The sequence below is a fragment of the Dermacentor silvarum genome, chromosome 1 (genome assembly GCF_013339745.2).
Source record: "Dermacentor silvarum isolate Dsil-2018 chromosome 1, BIME_Dsil_1.4, whole genome shotgun sequence".
Taxonomy (NCBI): Eukaryota; Metazoa; Arthropoda; class Arachnida; order Ixodida; family Ixodidae; genus Dermacentor; species Dermacentor silvarum.
The window spans coordinates 144,270,431-144,296,329 of NC_051154.1; the positions used below are offsets into that span (position 1 = coordinate 144,270,431).

General features: G+C 42.5%; 2 long non-coding RNA genes across 2 annotated transcripts in view; one reads left to right on the top strand and one right to left on the bottom strand.

Moving 5' to 3' along the window:
* Positions 1–25,899, top strand: part of LOC125940237 (uncharacterized) — a 148,665-nt gene that overhangs the window by 100,584 nt on the left and 22,182 nt on the right. The window lies entirely within an intron of this gene.
* LOC125940236 (uncharacterized) lies at positions 15,240–18,131 on the bottom strand. Its single transcript, XR_007463459.1, has 2 exons — positions 17,959–18,131; positions 15,240–15,413 (listed from the first exon to the last, which is right to left on the bottom strand). It is a non-coding gene; the product is annotated as an uncharacterized LOC125940236 (long non-coding RNA).

Genomic DNA, 25,899 nt, shown 5'->3' on the forward strand with positions numbered 1-25,899 from the left:
AAAGTGAATTAACGAAGCAGAACATGAAATAAACACAAATATGTGTGCACTTACCGGCATAAAATAATTCTCAATGCAATATTTCATGAGGCATGCAACTGAATTAAAGCCAGCTCACAGGCTTTCCAAAGCATTCCCTAACTTGTATGGGTTGCTCAGCAACATTCAAGAAGCTTCACAGGTTGATTTTCCTTTGAATAACTTAGACAATTCTGTCTCGTAATAGGTCATGTATGATGACTTCATTTTTGAAGTCACATGTCAAGAAACCAGTGCTAGAAGAGAGTATAGCATTATGCACAGCTGCATATTAAGGCACTTTCTAAAAAAACACGATTCATGATCATTCACTGTGTAGTAACTATACTCCTACCGAAGCAGACTGAGAACACATCTGGGCTCAGTGGCGCACCCAGAATCTCTGCCAGGGGGTGGGGGGTTGAATTTTTAGGGGGGGGGGGAGAGCAAACACTTGCCTTGCTTTAGCTAAGAATCCAACAGCCAATAAAATGCCTAATAATTATAATTATAATTACACCAAGGATGATGACGATCTGTTATTCCATCAGCATTTTACTCAATGTAAATAAAGTGTGGATGTAATAAGTGTGAATAAAGACAAGACAATGATAGAGTGTTTTGTTAATCAGGAAAATTCGACGACAAGCCACCGCTGAATTGTAATGACAATGTGAACAGAGCTAAAGGTACACGTTGGACTGTGGGGAGGACGCGTCGGGGGGGGGGGGGGGGGGGGAGTAACTTGGCACAGGGGGCGTTACAACTACCGGAACCCCCCCCCCCAGTCGGTGCGCCACTGTGGGCATGGCATCAATAAGCTGATGTACAATGCGAAAATTAATTGCTTGTAGGTATGACTGAACCAAAATGAGTCAGGACTATAGAGAGAGAGAGAGAGAGTAGTTTAATGAAGAGAAGGGAGGAGAGGTCGGCCTGGAGAGCGTGTCTCTAGCTGCTACCTCACTGGGGTAAGGGGAGTGGGGATACAGAGAGAGGTAGGTGACAGGTGATTATGATATCGTACAAGGAGCTACTATTTACACACGTTGTCCAATACGCGGTTGTGCACTTTTCATACACTACACGCAGGAGTAGTGTTGTCCGCACAGAACGTCATCGCACAAAACACATTTCGCGCACTGCACACTGCACAGGTCCTAGAGACGACGTCTAAGCCCGTCTCACACATAAAGTTCAAAAGTGATCTTATGGTGCGCTGGGCATGATCAACGCTTCTCCATGCGCCTAAAATCTTGGCTTCCGAAAAGGGGCGGGAGTCCAAAGAGTCAACATACGTTTTAGTGTCCTTCGCTCGGTCGCATATTGAGGGCACACGCAAAGTATGTGTTCTATTGTCTCGGGAGTGTGACAGACGCTACAATCAGGGTCCCGTTCGTCCAATCTTGTGAAGGTATTTGCGAGTGTACGCCACACCAAGCGTAATCGATGGATTAGGTTTCCTGGCCTCTCCGCATCCGAAGTGGAAGTCGGAATCGCAAAACCGGCGTCAAGTCTATAGAGGCGCTCTTGCCGATGTTGGGTTGTCCCATTGTCGCTCCATAGACGTTTTGATGGAGTTGTGTAGCAAGGCGTTGATGTCATAACGGCAAAAGGGAAGTTTTATAATCTTCCCGTCAGTGTGCGCCATTTTTGCTTCCGCGTCAACCTGCTCATTTCCGGCTATTCCACAGTGGCTGGGAATCCACTGCAGTGCAATGGTATGTCCGGATTGAGACGCCTCAGTAAGCAGAGCCATGATGTCGTAGATTAGAGGGCTATATGCGCTTCTGGGATTCATATAATTGCTTATGAGTTGCAGCGCGGTTTGAGTCGCAGAACACTGTCCAGTTAGCGAGGTTTTGTTGTAGTATGCAGCGGACTGCTTCTCGAATGCCGGTCAACTCAGCTGCTGTAGACGATGTTTTGTGTCCTATCTTGAACCGCTGCGTAATCCCCATTGCAGGTACCGTGTAAGCTGCCGCGGAAGAGTCTGTGTACAGAACCATCTGCAAAAACATGTTCGGTATATCCGTACTTGTAAGCAATGTAGGATAACGCGAAATGTTTGAGACCCGCAAGTGGCATTTTCGACTTTTCGTTATTCCGGGGATTGAGATTTTCAACGTCGGCTTTGCCATCGTCCAGAGTGGAGCTTCCGGTATGCCATGTGGTGCGAAGTCCGACGGGTAGATCCCGTTGCGACAATACGGCTCCTGAGTAGGCGGCGTCAGGCCGTATACTTGTGACATTTGTCAGTGGATGATTCCTATGCCTTGTCAGTAGCCTTAAATGCACTCGCATTGGCTCATGTTGCAGATACACTCGAGCTGGGCATGCGCGTGCCTCTGCAATAGTGCCCATGTGGAAGTACATCGTGGTAACCCTAGGCAAATTCTTAGTGCGCGAGCCTGAGCTCCTTCAAGTGTGCGGAGGGCAGATGAACTAATCCGAGAAAGTACAGGTGCGCTGTAGCGGAGGTATCCAACAAAAAGTGCCTGGTAGAGCTGCAGAAGAGATGATTGGGATGGCCCCACGATTTTCCAGACATATGTCGAATGATTTGGGCAAAGCTGTCCAGCTTTTTTCTCAATGCAGAGTGTGTTTCGACCAAGATAAGTCACGGTCGATGGTGACTCGAGAAACTTATAGTGGGGTTACCGAAGGTATATTCTTGCCATCAATCATGACGGGGTAGCAGGCCATTGACTTCCGCGTAAATGCCATGGCTGCACTCTTAGTCGGTGAGAGCTGAAGTCCACGACTATTTAGGTATTGCGACGTTATTGACACTGCACGCTGTAGCTTCGTTTGTACTTGTAAGCGTGTTAAGCTCGTGGTCCATATACAGATGTCATCCGCGTACACAGAGACCGAGACTGCGCCTGTGAGTTCTTTGACGAGTCCAACGAGAACAACATTAAATAAGGTTGGGCTCAGTACACTCCTTGAGGCACCCCACGGTAGACAGGATGGTTCCTTGTATGACCGTGTAGAGTTGTCATAAATATCGTTCTCTCTCGAAGATAGCTGGCTATCCACTGATGCATACGGCCACCAATGCCATATTCTTCAAGGGCATTTAAAATTGCATCATGTAGAACATTGTCAAATGCACCCTTGATATCCAGAAAGACAGCAGCCGTCAATCGACGGCGACGTTTCTGATGTTCAACAGTCGTTACTAGATCAATAACGCTGTCGATTGACGACCTACCCTTTCGGAAACTGTCATAGCGTCTGGATATATATTACGCTTCTCCAAAAACCATTCTAGGCGCATCAAAACCATCCGTTCCATGGTTTTTCCTATACAACTGGCAAGCGCACTGGTCTGTAGGAAAGCATATCATGGGGTGACTTGCCTGGCTTCAATAATGCCACGATCTTGCTTGTCTTCCAATGTGCAGGCACAGTTCCGAGGCCCAAGAGAGATATATAAAGCCAGAAGCTCTTCAGTCGCTCGAGGGCCCAGATGGCGTAGGGTAGATAGGTAATGCCATCAGGCCCTGGCGCACTTGAGCGTATTGAAGAAGAGATCGCAGCACGTAGCTCTTGCAGCGTGAATGGAAGGTCGAGACGATCGTCCACTGTTGGGGAGCGCACTGAACAGCGTAGATACACTGTTGTAGAGCCGGAGAGATGTAAGCAGAAATCTTCCGCGATCTCCTTCTCACTGCGCATCTGATGATAGCCAGAGCTCGGAAAGGACGTCGCTGTTGTGGAGTAGATGGCAAGGCTCGTACAACATGCCATATCGTGGACAATGGTTTTCTTGGGTCCAGGCTGCTGCAAAAGGACCTCCAACGCTGTCTGTCGAGCTTTTCTAAGCGTCTTTGAATTTTCTTTTGCACACGACGTGACGTCCTCAAGTCTGATATCAATTTAGTTCGCCTGTATTTCTCTCGGCGGCGACGACGCACTGCCCGCAGATGCTCATATACAACATAAACGGATGTTCTGGAATGTGATGTTGCGACGATGTCTGTTGTTGCGTGCATTGCTGCTGTAATTCGCTCTTCGATCTCTTGCGGGGAAGTTATACAGCCGCAGGAGTCTTCCAGTTTGTTTGAAAAGCATCCCAGTCAGTGCGTTGTGCATGATGATTAGGGAGTCTCGTGAACCATCTCAATTGTACATAAGTAGGTAGGTGATCACTGCCGCACGTTTCAGCATCTGTGCACCAGGCAGCAGAAGACGAAAGGCATCGTGAAGCGATAGCTAAATCGAGACAGCTGCTGTACGTTGTGCCTCGCAAATATGTTGGTGAGCCGTCGTTGAGGATGTCAAGACCATTGCTGTTATGAAGTCAAGAAGCTGTCTTCCTCGAGTGTTTATGGCCCGGCACCCCAAAGATGGTGGTGTGCGTTGAAGTCACCTACGATAACATGAGGTCCTTGGCTGGAGTCAAGAACAAGTTTCAGGTGTTCAGCGTCAAATCTTCCCCTGGGAGAAATATAGCCACCGATGACCGAGATTGTGCGGCGCTTATGCTTCAGTGTTATAGAAACGTACTCGTTGCTGTTGTGCACCGGAATTTGGTTTAGCGAGTACGTGAGGTCACATCGCACGCATAGTAAGACTTTGCTAGGATTTCCACTTGTCTCAGACGCGAATTGTTTGTAACCAGACAGTCCAATTTCGAAGTCATATTCGGCTCGCATATCACAATAACTGGAAATCGATACTTGAGCAGTCTCTGTTTAAAATCTCCGAGGCGACCTCGTAGACCTCGTGCGTTCCATTGAATATCACGGAATGGCTGATCCTTTCCTGCAGTGACAGCATTGAAGTTGATGATGCCATGGTTTTGCTATCCTTATATAGCAGCAAGCACCGGTTCGAGTGCGTCAGAAATATAGGTTCTCAAACTTCTAGTATTGAGTGTGGCAACATTTACGAAAAACACATTGCAACTGAAAGTTGCAAAGCATGCGCTGAAAAACTGAAATAGCTAGATTTAATAGACCAATTAACAGAAACTGCAAATTCCAACATTTCTAAATACGTTTCCTCACACTACCTCATAGAGGTGGCTTCCTTAATGGCTCACACCTCTGCCTTACTTCTATAATTCCCTGCTCTCGCTGCTTTGCCCATGCGACTGGCACCTTGCACAAAGGTTAGGGCAAAAGCAGCTTGTGTTGTGAGGCAAGCTGTCCACGTCTGGTAGCCACATGTCAGTTTATCATAGTAAATGAAAGGGAAGCCATGAGGGTAAGTCATAGAGAAGACGGATACCTAGGTTCAATGATAAACTAAAACGCCAAAATGGAACTATTAGGCAGTCCAGAGGATCAGCAAAACTGACATAGATTGGAAAAACTGGAAAGATGCATCATGGTGTATATTTATGTTATACAGGTCCCAGCCAAGTTGAAAGATTTTTACTTTCTAATAAACTTATAAGACAATACATGACCAGCAATACTGTATAGGGAACTGAAACAATTTTAATAAAGTCATCTAGAAGTCAGGACAGAGAAGGGACTGAAGTGAGGATGCTAAAGTGGATGAAGTGGAAGCAGAATGTGAAGATACGTCTTAAAAAATGACATCCAACACACGCATAAAGGTGGCAAAGATTGGACTCAATGTTCAAGAAGAAGTTGAATATGACAATTTATTAGAATACATACATGAGAGGGCAGCTAGCAATACAGCCGAGAAACTGTCATGCAAGAGGAAAGGATGCTAGTCTAAACATTAACAGTTGAGCAGAAAATGATTAAGCATGGGTGCAGGCTCATGTAGAATTCCGTATGGTATGCACGATGTGAGAGTGAATCTCATAAAGAACCGTGGCCTTACACGCCTCAAATATAAAATGATGTGGGCTAAGATGAGTGTATAATCAAGGATAGCATCAAGAGGGGGCCTCCTCCAAAAAAGAGAACAAGAGGGAGAGAGATTTTCGACGTAACAGATACAAGTCATACGTATCACAATTAACTCCAACATGTCTCGGGGAAGACACAAACTGAATCTGCCAATGGTGTAGGCAAAATGGTGTGTGTGTATATATATATATATATATATATATATATATTATACACACACAGATATATATACACACATACATACATACATGCACATACATACATACATGCATACATATATTCGGTGTGATAGGCGTAAAGTACTATATTTTTTTCATACTGTGTTACCCTTTGAACTTGGGCCATTGCTGTTTTAATATAGCAGTTGCCAACTGGCAGATAAAACGTAAATCTGCGAAACTAAGTCTACGACTGGAATATAATAATATAGCCATTTGCTGCTTGTAATTAATAACCACCTCTTTCTTTTTGCACGCAAATAGTACGCTGATATTCCCGAAAGAGCATCATACAGTAGCTTATTTGTGTTTGTTAACTAGGGCACAAAAATGCTTTACTCAAATCTGCATACTATATTGTTTGTATGATTGATTAGTTGGTGAACTTGTCCGATGAGGACTTTATATTTACTGTTGCAGCAAGATACTGGCAATGTTACATGACTGAAATGTTGCGATCTCACTCAGTATGTACATGGCCCCTTCATACATGACTGACGGCGCACTGTCAATAAATGTGTCGAAGTCAGATAATTTTATTCCATGGAGCTGGATAATCTCTTTAAAGGATGCAGAGAAGACAGGAATACCTTTTGTTGCATTGTTTAGGGAGTCCTTGTTTAATACGGAGTGATAAAATTTTGGCCTGATGGCAGTCAGTATAATGCCACATTTTTTCATAAAAGATTTACATTACTGGCCCAAACCACATGAACAAGTTAATTACTAGCTGCAGGCATAACAAGAATTAAGGAAAAACTGCTACTTCACCGTAGCTGACACAACACGTACAGCATTGAACATGTGCGGAAAAGTGCCTTTGTGCGGTCCCTTTAGTAAAGCTATGATGCGTAGCAGTACAGTACTATCATATGTATCATGTGTAGCAGTAGTGGGAGGTAATACAGAAAAATGAAGCACCGACTCAGCCTAATGGCATGCAGAAGTTACAAAAGACAGATTTGCACCACAAATGAATCAAGGAGTTGTAAACATATACAAATTGTACAATTGGTCACGAAGTAAGCATTCAGTGCATTTTAGTAATTGCAATCAATCAATATTATTTCACTTAACTTCAGGAGAAGGAGTCAGTGGCACAATGTATCAGACGTTCGAAAGCTAAAAGGATACATTCAACGCAAGCAAAAGTGTCATAGTAGGTGGAGATCTAAGTTAATTCTGGTGATTTTAGCATCATTGACGTATATAGCTTTTAAGAATGTTTAATTATTTCTCATGAGAGAGAAGGTCCTTATGGCAATTATGCTGACATTTGCTGAAGAAACCATTTTGTTACTCATATTAAGTTATGTTGGAGCTTGAAATAAGTGATGTAGTGGTGGGTCGTTTAGCAGCAGGGAAGGCTTGGCTGGTGATCAAGGCCAGCAATTGCTCTGCCGAGTGTCTCCTACGATACTACTGCGGTACGTCACCACATGCATTCTGTTCTAGAACCTTAGAGGATGTACTGATCAGGGTGATTGACCTGTCGAATGCCGACTACAGTATGATTATGCCAGTGTGACAAGGATCGTATGATTGACGATGGGATCACAATTCTTGAGTCACGACGCTGAGGCATAATGACCATGGGATGACGGCTGCATGCGTGACGACGACTGCGTGATCTACGACACAGCGTGAAGGCCGTGTCAAAGGGGTGATATTACGATGAATTCGAAATGACAACACAATGCCAACCACATCTGTGTGAAGACAGTAATCGGTGACGGTGAACATGACGCGTCCGAGGACATGCCCAATTGAATGTCGGTGAGCAGTCCTTCGAATTTTGCACTGTGAGTAATGTACCATAGTGGTATGTGCTGCCCGAGCCAGCAAGCAGCAGCAACAGCTTGCGATGCCAACGCCATATGCCACCAACGTCCTGCATGTCGACAGACCGAGGAAGTAGCAGCGGTCACTAAGGCCGGCAGGCGCGCGCAGCAGCTAAGCCAAGTGGGCTTGAGAAGGAGAGAGATACGGACCGCGCGCTGGACTTGTGAGAGGGAGGATGATGTGGCGTTGAGGCGATGCCCTCTCCTCTCCCGCAATACCTGAGGCCCTACCGAGCAGCAGGTGTTCCCTTTCGTTGGGCCCGCTCTACCCCGTCGAGGCGCGTTTGTGACGTGGCATCCCCAGCCAATGACAATTTAGATGCCGTTTCGCCGAGACGACAGATGCCGGCTTTTTCGCTCAATGGGCTATTTGATGCTTTCGCCTCAATCATCGCAACAGAATAACGACGATGGCGTGTTTATGTAGAGCTCACGTACGTTCGCGATTCGTCTGCGCGCGCTGTTTAATGCAAATTGCTTATAAGCAATGTTTATAAGCAATTGCTTATCGCAACCGCGGCGGCTGTAGCTGCTTTGATTGGATACTTTGGTTATAAAGTACAGTAAGGCTAGTAAATGAATTTTATTGGTATACCGCAGTATCTGAGGTTTTATAATTTGGCCTATTAAATCAAGAACTTCGTTAAATCGAAACAACTTGATTAGATCATGCAACATACTATAAAATGTATGCCAGAGCCAAAATGTCTTTTTTCAGCCTACATTCGCACTAATTGTAGCAGTTGAGCATGCACTCTGCCTTCATGGGAGAAATAATTAAACATTCTTAAAAGCTATATACGTCAATGATGCTAAAATCACCAGAATTCAATTAGACCTACTATACACATATTTTGCTTTTGAATTATCCTTTTAGTAAATCAGGCAAAACGTTAGTTGATACTAGGTTTCCAGTGCTCATGAATGTGACAGCTAGAGTATCGAGTGGCATGTAGTGTAGCGCAGTGAAAACAAGGATACGAGAAGAAACGAAACGCAGACGATGATCACCAACAAGCCTACATTGCCACCCTTGTAGAGAACAGAAAATTTAATTTAATGAATATTTGAATGTGTATATATATCTTGTTGTACAGCTCCTTGAGTCATGGTGCCCACATCATTTGTGGGTGCAAATTCTTTTTGTCAATTCTGTCCAATATAGCGGCAAGAAAAAAACAAATACAGAAACTGAGCTCGGGTCAATTGATGCTGTTTACCCAGTGTTACTGCAGTTCATTCAATCAGGCTGCAGAGTACTGCTATACACATGACAGCTTTACTAGAGGGACCACACAAAGGCACTTTTCCGCACATGTTCAATGCTGTACGTGTTGTGTCAACTACGGTGAAGTAGCAGTTTTTCCTTAATTCTTGTTATGCCTGCAGCTAGTAATTAACTTGTTCATGTGGTTTGGGCCAGTAATGTAAATCTTTTATGAAAAAATGTGGCATTATACTGACTGCACATCAGGCCAAAATTTTATCACTCCGTATTAAACAAGGACTCCCTAAACAATGCAACAAAAGGTATTCCTGTCTTCTCTGCATCCTTTAAAGAGATTATCCAGCTCCATGGAATAAAATTATCTGACTTCGACACATTTATTGACAGTGCGCCGTCAGTCATGTATGAAGGGGCCATGTACATACTGAGTGAGATCGCAACATTTCAGTCATGTAACATTGCCAGTATCTTGCTGCAACCGTAAATATAAAGTCCTCATCGGCAAGTTCACCAACTAATCAATCATACAAACAAATATAGTATTCAGATTTGAGTAGAGCATTTTTGTGCCCTAGTTAACAAACACAAATAAGCTACTGTATGATGCTCTTTCGGGAATATCAGCGTACTATTTGCGTGCAAAAAGAAAGAGGTGGTTATTAATTACAAGCAGCAAATGGCTATATTATTATATTCCAGTCGTAGACTTAGTTTCGCAGATTTACGTTTTATCTGCCAGTTGGCAACTGCTATATTAAAACAGCAATGGCCCAAGTTCAAAGGGTAACACAGTATGAAAAAAATATAGTACATTACGCCTATCACACCGGAATATATGTATGCATGTATGTATGTATGTATGTACGTGTGTGTATATATATGTGTGTGTGTATATATATATATATACACACATACCATTTTGCCTACACCATTGGCAGATTCAGTTTGTGTCTTCCCCGAGACATGTTGGAGTTAATTGTGATACGCATGACTTGTATCTGTTACGTCGAAAATCGCTCTCCCTCTTGTTCTCTTTTTTGGAGGAGGCCCCCTCTTGATGCTATCCTTGATTATACACTCATCTTAGCCCACATCATTTTATATTTGAGGCGTGTAAGGCCACGGTTCTTTATGAGATTCAATTCTCACATCGTGCATACCATACGGAATTCTACATGAGCCTGCACCCATGCTTAATCATTTTCTGCTCAACTGTTAATGTTTAGACTAGCAGACTAGACGTGTTTAGACTAGCTGCCCTCTCATGTATGTATTCTAATAAATTGTCATATTCAACTTCTTCTTGAACATTGAGTCCAATCTTTGCCACCTTTATGCGTGTGTTGGATGTCATTTTTTAAGACGTATCTTCATATTCTGCTTCCACTTCATCCACTTTAGCATCCTCACTTCAGTCCCTTCTCTGTCCTGACTTCTAGATGACTTTATTAAAATTGTTTCAGTTCCCTATACAGTATTGCTGGTCATGTATTGTCTTATAAGTTTATTAGAAAGTAAAAATCTTTCAACTTGACTGGGACCTGTATGACATAAATATACACCATGATGCATCTTTCCAGTTTTTCCAATCTATGTCAGTTTTGCTGATCCTCTGGACTGCCTAATAGTTCCATTTTGGCGTTTTAGTTTATCATTGAACCTAGGTATCCGTCTTCTCTATGACTTACCCTCATGGCTTCCCTTTCATTTACTATGATAAACTGACATGTGGCTACCAGACGTGGACAGCTTGCCTCACAACACAAGCTGCTTTTGCCCTAACCTTTGTGCAAGGTGCCAGTCAGCATGGGCAAAGCAGCGAGAGCAGGGAATTATAGAAGTAAGGCAGAGGTGTGAGCAATTAAGGGAAGCCACCTCTATGAGGGTAGTGTGAGGAAAAGTATTTAGAAATGTTGGGAATTTGCAGTTTCTGTTTATTGGTCTATTAAATCTAGCTATTTCAGTTATTTCAGCGCATGCTTTGCAACTTTCAGTTGCAATGTGTTTTTCGTAAATGTTGCCACACTCAATACTAGAAGTTTGAGAACCTATATTTCTGACTCATTTGGTTCATTCATACCTACAAGCACTAATTTTCGCATTTTACATCAGCTATTGAATGCAATGCCCACAGTGGCGCACCGACGGGGGGGGGGGGGGGGTCCGGTAGTTGTAACGCCCCCCTGTGGCCAAGTTACCCCCCCCCCCCCCGACACGTCCAGCCCCACCAGTCCAACGTGTACCTTTAGTGCTCTGTTCACATTGTCATTACAATTCAGGCGGTGGCTTGCCGTCGAATTTTCCTGATTAACAAAAACACTCTATCATTGTCTTGTCTTTATTCACACTTAATTACATCCACACTTAATTTACATTGAGTAAAATGCTGATGGAATACAGATCGTCATCATCCTTGGTGTAATTATAATTATAATTATTAGGCATTTTATTGGCTGTTGGATTCCTTTAGCTAAAGCAAGGCAAGTGTTTGCTCTCCCCCCCCCCCCCCCCCCTAAAAATTCAACCCCCCACCCCCTGGCAGAGATTCTGGGTGCGCCACTGAGCCCAGATGTGTTCTCAGTCTGCTTCGGTAGGAGTATAGTTACTAACACAGTGAATGATCATGAATCGGTGTGTTTTTAGAAAGTGCCTTAAATATGCAGCTGTGCATAATGCTATACTCTCTTCTAGCACTGGTTTCTTGACATGTGACTTCAAAAAATGAAGTCATCTACATGACCTATTACGAGACAGAATTGTCTAAGTTATTCAAAGGAAAAATCAACCTGGTGAAAGCTTCTTGAATGTTGCTGAGCAACACATACAAGTTAGGGAATGCTTTGGAAAGCCTGTGAGCTGGCTTTAATTCAAGTTGCATGCCTCAATGAAATATTGCATTGAGAATTATTTTATGCCGGTAAGTGCACACATATTTGTGTTTATTTCTGATGTTCTTCTTCGTTAATTACTTTCTTGGTTCAGTGCATATATTTATAAAGCAAGAGATACTGGCTTGTTTTTTCTTTGCATTAGCAAATTACAATATTCGTTTAACAGCACACCTAACATAAATGAGCACACTAAACGTTGATTGGCAAGCAAAACATGTACTTGTCTTTTGAATATCCCAGCTTATGTTTTAGTGTGTGCAGTTCGAACACGATTCTTGAGAAGCACTACTTGACTGTTACAAGTATGTGATGAACAATTACTCAGCACAGCCAACAGATCCAAACTATTGCAGACTGGTACTTACCACACAATGCAAATCTAATCATGCCTCAGGATTTTTTTTTTATTTGCTTGGGTTGCCACACGGCATAACGTCAGTATGCCTCAGGATTGTAGAGGTGGATGCCGAGTACATATTAAGGAGGGGGGGGGGGGGGGGGGGGCTTTGGCACGAACACTGGTAAAGGAAGTATTATTTGTAGGGGTGGAAGAATATTTGAAGTTTTGGATATGAATCGAACGTTACATGCTAACTATTCGTATTCTAAAATAATCAACTATTCAGCATTTTTGATTAAATAAAACTAGCCAAATACTTCGCAGTAACCGACTGTTAAAGTTGTTACTGTTCACCATCTACTAACAAAGTATCCCAAATTATCACAAGTGAAACAACAAAAGTTTTCGAAGCAATGCAGAAACAGAATTGGTAATGCAAACTGTGTTTTTGATTTCATGATGGAAGGCTACATGACAACCCCTGATTTTTGATTATAGCCTATCATTTATTTTTATTGACAGTCTGAGCATGTAAATTTTTTATAACCGGTGATTTTTTTCTTGCAACCTGTCCTTTTACATGTCTTTACAGCAAAATAGTCCTTCTGCAGCTTTTGTCTTCCGTTTTTTTTTTCTGCCACAACCATTTATTTAGTACTTTTTTACAGCTAGTCATACAGCAGCTATTTATTCTTAGAACTCTTGTTTGCCACCAGGCTCTAAAGATCTTGAGAGGTGTTTGTGCAGTTTTTTAAATCACAATTAGTGAACTTGTGTTTAAAAGTAATCCTAATCTTCCCTGATAGTTAGCAGTATTTTTCTTTTTTTTTTGTAGTCAGTACAAGCATGGTGCTTAATTATATCAAGATAAATAAGCCTGCTGTAAATGTATTCATCTGTATTCGACTATTCGACACTTACTATTCCCATTAGAAAAAATTTACATTTGCCAACCTCTAATTATTTGCATTGAAGTAGTGAAGAGTTTGACGAAGGCTCGTCTGGTCTGGTCGAAAGAGGCATGGTAAGTAGTTTAAACACAAATCATGAAAATGAAAAATCAGAGATGGTTCAACTGGAGCTTTGTTCACAATCATGGCTCTCAGGTAGGAGCTAAAACATTCATAACATTTTTTTTTTGTGGTTGGCATTCGATTTTCAATTGATTATTATAATTAATTGCATTCATCTAGTCCTAAAGAAGAGGCAATGTATTTGGAGTACTACTCTGAATTTAGTTTCTGTTGCCAAGTTTTTTTTTTTATGTAACTTTATTCACCACACAGGTACAACTGATACATATTCATTCCTTCAAGGACGTCACCACTAGTGGAGGGTGTTATTCTGCGCTTGCACAATTATTTTCAGAGATTTCCAGCAAATATGTAGTCCTCATAAACAGTACCTAAATAATTTTAGCCTATGTGGTTATTCATTAACCATGTTAATGGATAGTTACCTTCCGGTTAACCTCCCTGCCTTTCGCATCTCATTTATCTCTCTCTCTCTCTCATGTAGTCTTCATCAACTACCGACATGACGCGGCCTTGGCAAACTTGTGAGCTCACAAATTTGAGCATGCAGTAACCCCCCTCCATATTTGTCTTGATAAAGGCTTCTCCTTTGGTGCTACTCTGGATCTGCCCTGTTTCCTGTGATTACCACCATGGGCTTCAAGGCAGACAACCTCAGGAAAACGTTTCATGCACAAACGTGGCTCTTTCCCACTTTTGCTGATAAAGACGGATATTGAAAGCAAGGGTGCCATACCAGGCATGTTGGTCACAGACAGAAATGCGGGGAGGGGGGTGTTCTGAAAGTATTCATCTAGTGGACACATCCATTTCATCTGTTGCTGAAACGTTGATTGACTGGGGCACCTGTCTCCCTCTCACGTGTGCCCCAGCCCAGCCAATCAGAACTTAAGCAGCAGTTGAAATGGTTATGTCCATTTGGTTGACACTTGCAGAATACACCCCCTGTGCTCTGTCCTATCTTTCTGCCCTTCCCCATGTAATTTACTCAGTAAACTACTTGTTCATATGTTGGTTACCTTAATCAATGTTCAAATAGCTCAACGTTTAAATAGGTATGTACAAGTAAGGCACTATAAACCCAAGCAGTTAGGTTGGTGATTGCCACCATACAGACTCAACCAATGGCTTCACTGTAGCTTTCCATGGTAACTTTACTGCACTTTGAACGTAGAGAAGGTGGAATATAAAAATAGACTAGCATTTCTCTAATGTGCATCACCCCCTCCACTTTGTGTTGTTACAATCAGTATATTCAACCCAAACGAAGTCCCAACAAAAAGGAATTGTGACACTAATTTCATTTCACTGCCTCATTTTTAGAGGTGTAGCAAGATTCTTTAATTGCATTACCAGTTGTTACTCGGGTTTCAGCTATCAAGGCCTTATGGCACGTTTGGACGTTACCTTAACTGAGGAAACGGCACAGATTGCATAATTTCTCAATACATTTGCACAGCTTCCTTCACCTTTAGTTTTGAATTAAAGCCAGCATTTCTCTTGTGACCATCTTTAAAGAGCTTGCAGTAATTTATACCTAACATAAAAGATGGGTGCGTTGTAGTGCTAGCATGCTGTCCTAGAGTATATTGTTGTATGGATAATGTGCCGACACACAAGCCCGACAAATGCCACATCAAGCATTGGTGTTTGCTACTCCACCTGGTGTTTCAATTTTACAAAATGTGCACATTTTACCTGTGCACCAGTAAAAAGGGTCCAAAGCTCTTCCTGAAAACTTTCACAAGCACTTATCACAATCAATTCCCCATATAAGTGGTTTTGCTGAAGAGAACACAGGGATACAAGCATAATTAGACACTGAGGAATGTGGGTAGGAACACTTTATTTTCAGCACACATGTTTTTTTTTTTTTTGATGAACTGCTTCTATACTGGTGAAATCTGTGCTTTTAATAAAAGTACACCATGCTGCTTCACCACTCCATGCCAACTGCAAGTATCCTGTACCAGGAAGTCAAACCAAGACGTGGGATGTTCAGTCTGTCAAAATAAAAACGAGTTTGAAACGTTGACGTGTGAAAAGTAAAGCACACTCAAGAAAAACAGCACAAGAACAAATCCAACGAATCAGAATTACATTTGAGAGCAAACATATAGTTCTATGGCACAGTGAAGGAACCTTATTCCTCCGACTTTTTTTTTTTTTTGTTGTTGTGAGAAAAGATGAAAGTGGACGTGTTCTATCCCATTTTGTGTATCTTTCACCTTTTCACACACAAAAAGATGTCTTAACGTGCCCAACTGTCTTTGCATATCCATTTCTCTGCTCTCACACCATAATACCTACAGTTAAAGGTTGTAGTAATGCTTAGCTTGAATGAACCAACACCAACTATGAGCACTGTGCTACTAAACATGGCAATGTAAGTCAAGTTCAAGCACAGCACATTCATGTGCTATATACGTGTGCTCTTGATTGTAGGTAAGATAAATAAAAGGAAGGCATGTTAATAAGAATGGTCCTTGATGTGCTATGCAGAAGTGCTCTCCTATTTGGACAGAAGTTAAGCGCAACCGCAATGAACAAGAAGACAACTTATACAGCATTTCAAATCTAGGGACTCAATGTGCTGGAGATTTTTCTGAATTCATGGTAAAAAATCTAGATGCTAAAGACGACACATATATAAACAGGTAATGCCATGTGTAGCTTATTTTTACAAAATGTGCCCTACCACTGGTCTCCCAAGCTGAGGCTGCAGTCCAGTTGCAACTGCAAATCACTCAATTATGTCTAGGGCACACTTGAGCAAAATGCAGACAAAAATTACTGCACCACTGAGAATGTACCAGAGGCTTCAACAAAGCAGCTGACAGCCTGCATGGACTGGAGCAAGAGAAGCGCATTTTGGGTCTAGGTGTGCACAGCTTGCAGTTGCTCCATGGACGCTATTTAATATATTTACATATTTCACTTACTTGTTGGTTTCAGACAAGAAATATAATGTATTTTGTATCCTTTCCACTGTTAAATACTCAAACCCAGGATACCACAGGTCTGTTTCTGGCATCTGATTTCTTCTCAGAAAACTACCCCTCTAAAAAAATTTCACAGGTACTTAACCCCAACCTCTCTTGAGTAGAGCCTGGTTTTTTAACATGACAAGGTCACTAATTACACTGTGACTCCTTGCGATGTGATGTACGTAAGCACTTTAAAAGGAAAGGAAAATTTAATAGCAGTATGACAGGTACACAACAAAGCAAAGTGCCTGTTTTCACCCACGTATTCAATGTTTGCTTGTCTACTGGCGTTTACCCTACAAAAATGCAACAGGCGAAGCTGACTGCACTGTTTAAATCAGGGGACAGAAATGACATGTCAAATTATCGGCCGGTGTCAGTGCTCCCTGTCATTTCAAAAGGCTTAGAGAATGTTATCTGTAAGAGAGTTGTGTCATCACCAACAGCGAACAAAAGTTGTCGAAACGTCATCCTGGCGCAAAAATGAGCTTTGTTGAGACTAGAACGTTGAGACTGGTAGGGTTCGTCGCTGGCTGAAACCCTACACTCCCGATTCGCGTGACCCCTACCCACTATCGGTATGCTTCACCGCAATACACAAACTGCGGTGATATAACAGTGGTCGAACAGGCTGGTGCAAACGTTTTGACAAGAGAGCTTGCCTTAACCAGCTTTTCTTGGCAGTTTTCATATATGTGAGTACACCTGCCAATACACTTATTACGCTCCTGGGCGCGCGTAATGTGATGGGCGAAGGCGAGTGCGCGCGTACATAGTTAAGGAACATATACATGTCCCGTGATAGCGGCCCCTTTTCACTTTTGGTATGCTTCACTGCAATAATTTTTGGGTAAGCTTCACCGCGTAACACGTCTACTGCGGCGAAGCTGACTTTAGAAAGCCGATTCATTCAACGCATCTTACGAGGCAGGTCCGCTTATCACGCTTGGCAACGTTTGAACACCACACTTACTACATCAATTTCTTTAGTTATTTTAATTGTATTGTCACCGTGATCCTGCAGCCCGCAGTAGCAGGCTGATACTGCGTCATAATCGTTCCAACTGCATCAGGACAGCGTGTAGCTGGTAAGCGTGCATGCAACAGGCACGGCGGCATTGGCTGTTGTTGGGAAACTTCCGAGACGCTGTTTCGCGCAGTAATGCCATTTGTCTTATTAAAAAGAATGCAGGTGGTGATTAAATGAAATGCAGCAAAGCTGTAGAAAAGCAGTAGCAAAGCTGTTCGACCATCTCGCGCAAAAACGCGATTCAACACGATCTGGCGGAACAGCTCACCATGCCAGGATTTTCTTGCGTCCTCGTTTTTTCACGCATCATTCACTGAACCACACTACTGGATGGTTCTGTACACGTACTAACGATCCTGACGGAGGATCAGCTTTATATGGGATGCAACGACCTATTCCACGGGCCGGCTGCAATTTGACGCGGTCACGAGGCAAAATATGCGCGCAAGATAACTAACGGCAACACATCAAGCAGCTGACAGCCCCAACCTTTTATTACATGCATATAGAGTGGAAAAATGGATTACTTACTCTGTAAGAAGGCACGGAATACGGACCGCTTCACAACGCGACCGGCCCCGAAAAACAGCCGCCATGAAAATAAACGGACGTGACATCATTGGTTATAGCGGACGTGACGTCATGGGTCGCACCAAACGTTTTGGGCACCTTTTGTTTGCTGCGACCGGGTCGCAGGAATGCCGGCCTTTGCGGAACTTTGCGGAAATATATATGTTATCTCACAAAGGCAAACATTATATTTACTGACGCAGGTAAATAAATTAGAAAACTTATTTATGTTATATGTATTACTGACTACACGGCAGATTTAGATGAGTGATGATGACAGTGCATATTGGTGCATATTACAGTAGACGTATGGTAGATAGGTGACGAGTGGATGTAAAGTGATGCATACCTACCTGTTAAAAGAGTCGTAGTGCGCGGTGAAAATTTCGTGCTTCGCTGTGTACCCGAGATGAAGGATGTCTAGGGCACTCTGTTTTCCTCTAAACTGGTGATTATAGATACATAGCCGAAACAAAGCTGTCGTTTTCTTTCCATTGTCTTTGCACAAGTGGTGGGGAATCGACCAAGAATCGGGTGGTTCGCGTAAAATTTAGAATAATAAGAAAATTGATGTACTCGGATTACTTTTGGCATTCAGTGTTTATTCAGACCACTGATCTGTACTGTTTTGCCCCCTAAAGTAGAGATCGGTGGGTAAGACAGTGGGCCTCTTCGATTATCCGTCTCTGACAGTCCCGGACTGTCCGAAAGACTGCATACGCAACGCTCATTGGCTGAAAGCACTGTCTCGGGCAGTCCGGGACTGTCAGGAACGGATAATCGAAGAGGCCCAGTGTAGTTCTACTGGTAAAACTGCTTGACCGCACTCTATCTGCGCATAACTTTATGGAATGACTTGTTTTTTTTTTTTTTTTTCCTACTTTTTTTTCACTTTATACGCGAGACCTTGCGAGACTTATCACAAATTATAGTGTACTAAATTATAGTACACTGTAGTCAAATCACTCAAAACTTATGGCATCCTCGGTAATTTCGCCTCGAGTGAGCGGCAACAAATCCGAGGACTGCTCCGGTGCGCACTGGCAGTGATGTTCCGTACTTCACATAATAATTTTCGGCATTTTTCTCGGCATGCTTCTAAAAAAAAAAAAAAAAAATCCCCGTAGATTTCCCTGCACCTTCATACAAAAAATTGGTGTGGTTTAGCTTTGGTTAACCCTGGTTGATAGCGAAAGCTTCACTGCCCTGGCTCTAGGCTCGTTGTCGAGCTGTGGCCGAGGTGTGGTTTCGCTATGATATACAGACATGTTTGCAATTAATACAGTGTTTATTCATCATTTTTTATGCCTATGAACACACTGCGATGATCAGTAAAGTAGTGAGACTAGGTTGCAACTCAAATATAGTCCGACGTAGCGTGAACGCGCGCACACGTTATGTCACGTTGGCGAGAACAACAGCGGCTATAGCAGCTATAGTTCGACCGATGGTTCGACGTACTGGCGCCGCCAATGCGCTCCGACGCGCCCGGCGTCTGATGCCCCTCGCCCGCGTGCCGATAATGCTCTCTTGTGGTTTGACCTCTAGCTCTCAAGGTGAAAACTGTTGAGTGGCTGTTGACTGGCTTCCCGAGATAGCGTAATGAAGCTTTCGCTTCAAAATCGTTGCCCCAGTTGGCAATTGGGTCACTTTTTTTTTTCCAAGATTAATTAACGAATTTTGCAAATACTAACGGGCAATGAGAACTTTGTATAGCATTCTGGGGAACATATAATTTAGCAGCTTCCAACTTCCTACTTGTTACGTAATCATTTTCTCTGCATTCTAAAAAAAATAAAATAAAAAAAGCCTGCAAAATTTATTTTAAATAAAAGAAAAGCACGTGGCATACCCGCTGGCGCATATGTTTCTTTCTCTATTCTATGCTATGGCTTGCACACCGCGATTGCAGAGGTGCTTGCACATATGCCACGTATGAACGAACAGCGCGTTTATCCTAGGGTGTGCTGCCTGAAGTGCCCATCGCTATCATGAATCACCATGAGTAAGCACATAACTGAAATATATCGCCCGGCGCGCCTATGTTATACCTGCGTTGCCGCCCTGTAACATGTTAAGTGGAAGCACACCACCGTGACACAGGCTAAATGCGCTGCTTGTTCATACGCGGCACGTTTGAGAGCCCTGCAATTTACCCTGCAATCGCGGCAAGCATAGGTTCCTTAGGCACACAAGCGGTCATGTCACGTGCTATTTTTTCATATTTCGCAGCTTTCTTTAGAACGCAGAAAAAAATAATGTAACACAAATAGGGAGTTTTTAGAAGCTGCTGAATTAATTTCCTAGAATGCTCTACAACTTGCTCATTGGAAACCTTGCCCTAAACTTAATCCTTGCAAAGCTGATTAATAATCTTGACTAATTGGGCAATTAAGCAGAATACAAGAAATAGTGGACTTGCTCCATACAATAGCCAACAACATGCATTTGGTTGTGTCCCACTAGAGTGCTTTGGCATATTTTTAATCTTGGCTAAAATTAGCTGGGACACCTCGTATTCTTTGAAGAAGTATCTTGCCAATACAGTGATTATGATATGAAGAAATTACCTTTGACAAACATAACACAGTTTATTTTACATTTCAATTGCACAGTATAATTTGAGAACTTAATCTTTAATGTGCCTTCCTGTTCAGTTTCGGACATCTCTTCTGCATAGTCAAGAGCTTTAGCATCAACTACCACTGGCGCCCCGCAGCTTTCGAGTGATTCGTAGTAGTTTAACTTATCAAATATTGACGCAACAGTCTGTAGTTCAAATTTAATTGTTTGAAACAGCATTTTGGCTTTTCAACAATGCAGACTACGGGAACTTGAAACTGGCTCACTGTAAGTTGAGCCCGTATGTGCGCTGACAATGATGTGTTGTGGATTGACAAGTGATGTCTTGTTCACTGGCATATATTCAATATTTACTTCGTTACTCCAACATTCCTCGTAATATTGCAAAGTTCCCATTTTCCTTTTCCTCCAAAATTATATATGGCCAAAAATACCACCCACAAGGGAAAATTCCTTGCATGGGACATCACTGCCCTCTGGTTTCTTATTCTATGATGTGCACTGCTAGCACCACTTAGTGGTTTGAATTGTGAATGCTGCTGAGTTGCACATGTGAGTATTTCGATGATGACATGAAATTAAGGGCACTCTTCGGCATGCCAAACAGCACGCTGATGGCATTTGAGAGGTTTTATTTCCAGCAAATGTGCACAAAATTCCATTGCTTCCGTCATCTTCAGAAGCCATGCTAGTCCAGCTTTGCTTACAGTAGAATCTAAACTTCATAGTTGGCTATCACTTACATCTCTTGAAGCATAGATGCTGTACACTGTTCTGCACTGCATTTAAAAATGAACCAAGTGCTTCCAGAAATGCTCACACCGATGTCATCGAAGCGCTTAACTCCCATAAAATTGTTCACTTTCAGGCATTCCTTACAGTGGTAGCTGGCAGCTAAATTGATCAATTGTTTGTCCCCACTATTGTTGGACTAAATTCATTAAGGCGCATACAAAAATTCTATGCATTCTAGCTTCCTTGCCATAGCAATGCCAGGTGTTGGCTGGTTCGCGTCATCTGCAACACATGCAATGCCTGCTGGGATTGCACAGTGGCGCCAGTTTTTCTGGTGCACGTTGGGACAAAAAAAAAAAAAAATGTACCAACATGGTGCACGTCTTTTACTGAGTACAGTTTATGCACACTAGTGCTATTTATCGAGAATGCTATTAATGGCTGGATTTTTCACTTCTGGAATTTCTGACAGCCGTGGCATGCATTTAAAATAGTGTGGGCAGTTTAGTGAAGGCATGTTTCTACAGTGCCAGTTAATCAATTTTTTTAGCGAACCGTTCGCCATCCGTATTTCTTTCCTTGACCATGTGCCTTGCATTTCTTTAGTCTAACATTAACATTATACCTGGTTCTACCCGTTTCTACCAGTTCTACCGTTGATACAGATGCATTGCTAATCCACAACTCGGGAAAAACTCCTGCCACCAATTGCACATGCGTGCAGAAAAAGAGGGAGGTGGTCACAAACAGGCGGTCAGGTAACACAAATTTTTACACATGGGTGTAATGCCTCTCCTTAGCTGCCCGACTGGACTTTTGAGCAGAATAATTACTACTACTACTACTACTACTACTACTACTACTACTACTACTACTAGTAGTACTACTACTACGTTACAGCCAGTAAAAATCTGTAATGCCATTTTCCTAACAGCTGATACATACTGCATTGACCAGGTTGCCCCAACTTGGAACGCTCGACTTCTAAAAATTCAGACTCGTAGATTCTGTATATGTTCATTTTTAAAGAGATGCTGATGATATTGTATAGGGCTTTGTGCCACAAGTGCCAATATGGCCAAAGAGTGCCAAAAGATGGTATTATGTAGCCGATGGTGTGGTCAATGTCAAAGGGTATATGTGATGCGGCTGCACAGTGGCCTGAATACATTCGGTGTAAAGTGCATAAACTATATATGGTAAATGATGTGTAACATTCTGCCAGCTGCCATGGCGATAGCAGCTTGCTGGATGCATTAGATGGTATTCTAGAAGTGGGACACCCATTTCTTAATTATAGATTATAGCACCGTAATTAAGGCATGAGCGTACAAGACTCTTGTACAAGTTTAAAGGCACTTCCAATCACTACCTCATGTTGTGTGCGACAGAAGTTTTAAAAGGTTCATTGTTTTCATACATTTTACGCTCAGATACTTAAGAAGGGGGATGAACATTAACCTAAGGTTAGAGTCTAGAATCATTCCTAGGAATTTGTGTTCGTTGCTTACAGAGAGTTCACCTCCATTGATTACAATACTTGGCACTGGTGTTACGCCTTTCTTGTTTGAGAAGAGTGTGCAAGTACTTTTCTGGATTTTTAGTTTAAGCCCATTTTCACTCACACATTTAGACAATTTGTTTAATCCAAGCTGCACCTGTCGTTCGCAAATACCTAGCACTATTGCATGATTTGAAACCTATCTGTACATTTTGATGAGCGACACTTCTGTGCGAGTTTGTGACAGGACGTGTTTTGTTTGACAGTAGTGCTTTTCTTTCGAGGCACGTTTGGTAAATTGCATTCATTATTATTAATTTCTCTGAGGATACTTTGGAACAACTTTGAGTTTTAAGAACGTTCTGTTAGGCAGAGGGTAGTGTTGGTCTCTTCTGATTGTGGTAGAGGCAGATAAATTTTCGAGTTAATTTGATGTTCGCTTTCAGGAAAACGTGACAGCTGAACGCTTGAGAAAGGATAGCATCAGTGGTTTTTTTTCGCAGAGATATGCAGATAGTTCGCGTGAGTTTCCATTAAACTAAGACTTTCTTTTCAGATTTCGCTAGTTCTGAAAATAACACTGTATCGATCAGGTTAGATACTGGTTATTCTGCATTCTACTTCACCTGATTTTATAAATCGCCAGATGGTTGTTCCCGCACGCACATAGAAAGTACCGCGCCTTAGAAACGGACTGCGCGGATCGCTTTTAGTAATGCTACACCCTACAGATTTCATTTCTCTTCGACGTATTGTGTAAGGGTATGTCGAAGGCTGTGCGTGTCTCGCACGTGTATTTAGAAGTCGGCAGCATTTGAGTTTAAATAGGCGCGAATCTTCTTGTAGGCTTGAATGTGTAATTTGCACTTTTTTTTTCTTTTTTTATGCATGGGTTGCTCGCAAGGGTTTTGACCGTAAAGTGAGAGCGAGTCTGCTAGTAGATACTATCAATGTGACGTCAACGAGGCTCTCAGTGGCACTATTACAGGCGTTACGGTAATAACGGATGTAGAGTACGAACAGACAGTTCATGGCGTTTGTGCCGCATATAATATTTCAATTACCATTTGTTTAGGGTCATCCTTTTTTTTTTTTAGTATAGTAAGCTGAAGGTCGTATGTAAGTCCGAATCCTCCTCCAGTCCACTACAGTTTCAGGCATGGAGTGGTGCCTAGCACCGGCAAAAAAAAAAAAAAAATTGCCGAGAACTACTGGGGCTATACTAGTCAAGGTGCTACCAAATTAGGAAGGCCCACTAAGCTTCAACAAAGTCACTCCCTCACCAGAACAGGAATTAGCCTCCCTGGTGCAGTATTCGGCCGCTACCTCCAAAATGACTCCTCCAATTTATCCATGGCCCTCAGTCCCCAGCGGCTGCAGAGCACCTGACCAAGGCGGCGGTCAGACCTGCTACGTGGCAAAGGGTGCTAAGAATCTCTGGGTCTGGACAGGCCACCAATCGCGCACCCTATCGAGTGAGGCTAGCTTAGCAGAGCTATTTGAAGAATTATCAGGTATTGCCTGAGATATTATTGGCCTTAGTGAGGGGGTGAGAAGAACTGGTGAGGCTTATACAGTGCTGACTAACGGCCACGTCCTCTGCTACAGAGGTCTTCCAGATGGAAGAGAATTCGGAGTAGGATTTCTAGTCCAAAAGGACATGGCGGGCAACATTGATGAATTCTAAAGCATTTATGAGAGTGTAGCAGTTGTCGTAATAAAGCTGAATAGGAGGTATAGAATGAAGGTTGTACAAGCCTACGCCCCATCCTCCAGTCACGATGATGAAGAAATAGAACAGTTTTATGAAGATGTTGAATTAGCAATGAGAAAAGTGCAAACTCAGTATACTGTAGCCATGGGTGACTTCAATGCAAAAGTGGGGAAAAAGCAGGCTGGCGAGCAAGCAATTGGCAACTACGGCATCGATTCTAGGAACACTAGAGGAGGGATGTTGGTAGAATTCGCGGAAAGGAAGAAGCTCCGAATAATGAATACCTTCTTCAGGAAGCGCAGCAACAGGAAGTGGACCTGGAAAAGCTCTAATGGAAAAACAATGAATGAAATTGATTCAGATCCCAGCATAGTGCAAGATGCAGAAGTGTTAGGTAGGGTAAAGTGCAGTGACCATAGGTTAGTGAGGTCTAGGATTTCTCTCAATTTGAAGAAAGAAAGAAGAAAATTAGTCAAGAAGAAACAGGCCAACCAAGACGCAGTAAGGGTAAAAGCATACCAATTCATGTTGGTGCTCGCAAACAAATATGCAGCTTTAGAACAGGAAGATAACGACAACATAGAGGTAAAGAATGAAACCGTAACTAGGTTGATCTCAGAAGCAGCAATTGAAGTGGGAGGTAAGGCACAAAGACACCACGTAGGTAAGCTCTCCCAAGTAACAAAGGACCTAATAATGAAATGGCAAAACATGAAAGTGCCAAACTCAAGAGATCAGATAGAATTCGCTGAACTGTAGAAACTGATCAACACGAAGAAAGTAAGGGATATCCGAAATTATAACGCAGAAAAGATTGATGAAGCAGTACAATATGGACGCAGCATGAAATCAGTGAGAAGAAAACTAGGCATAGGACAAGGCAAAATGTATGCACTGAAAGATAAGCAGGGTAATGTCATCAGCAATTTCGATGACATAGTAAAAGCAGTGGAAAAATTCTATACTGAGCTGTACAGTTCCCAGAGCAGCCAAGCTATTTTCATTCGAAGTAGTGATGAACAGGATACAGAGGCCCCTTCTATAACTAGCGATGAAGTTAGAAGGTCCTTGAAAGACATGACCAGGGGTAAAGCTGCTGTAGAAGATGGACTAACAGTCGATTTAATCAAGGATGGAGGAGATACCATACTTGAAAAGCTCGCGGCCCTTTATACGCAATGCCTCACGACTTCAAGTGTACCAGAAAGCTGGAAGAGCACCAACATTATACTCATCCACAAGAAGGAAGACGTTAAAGAATTGAAGAATTATAGACCCATTAGCTTGCTCTCAGTATTGTATAAAATGTTCACCAAGGTAATTTCAAATAGAATCAGGGCAACACTTGACATCAGCCAACCAAGAGAAC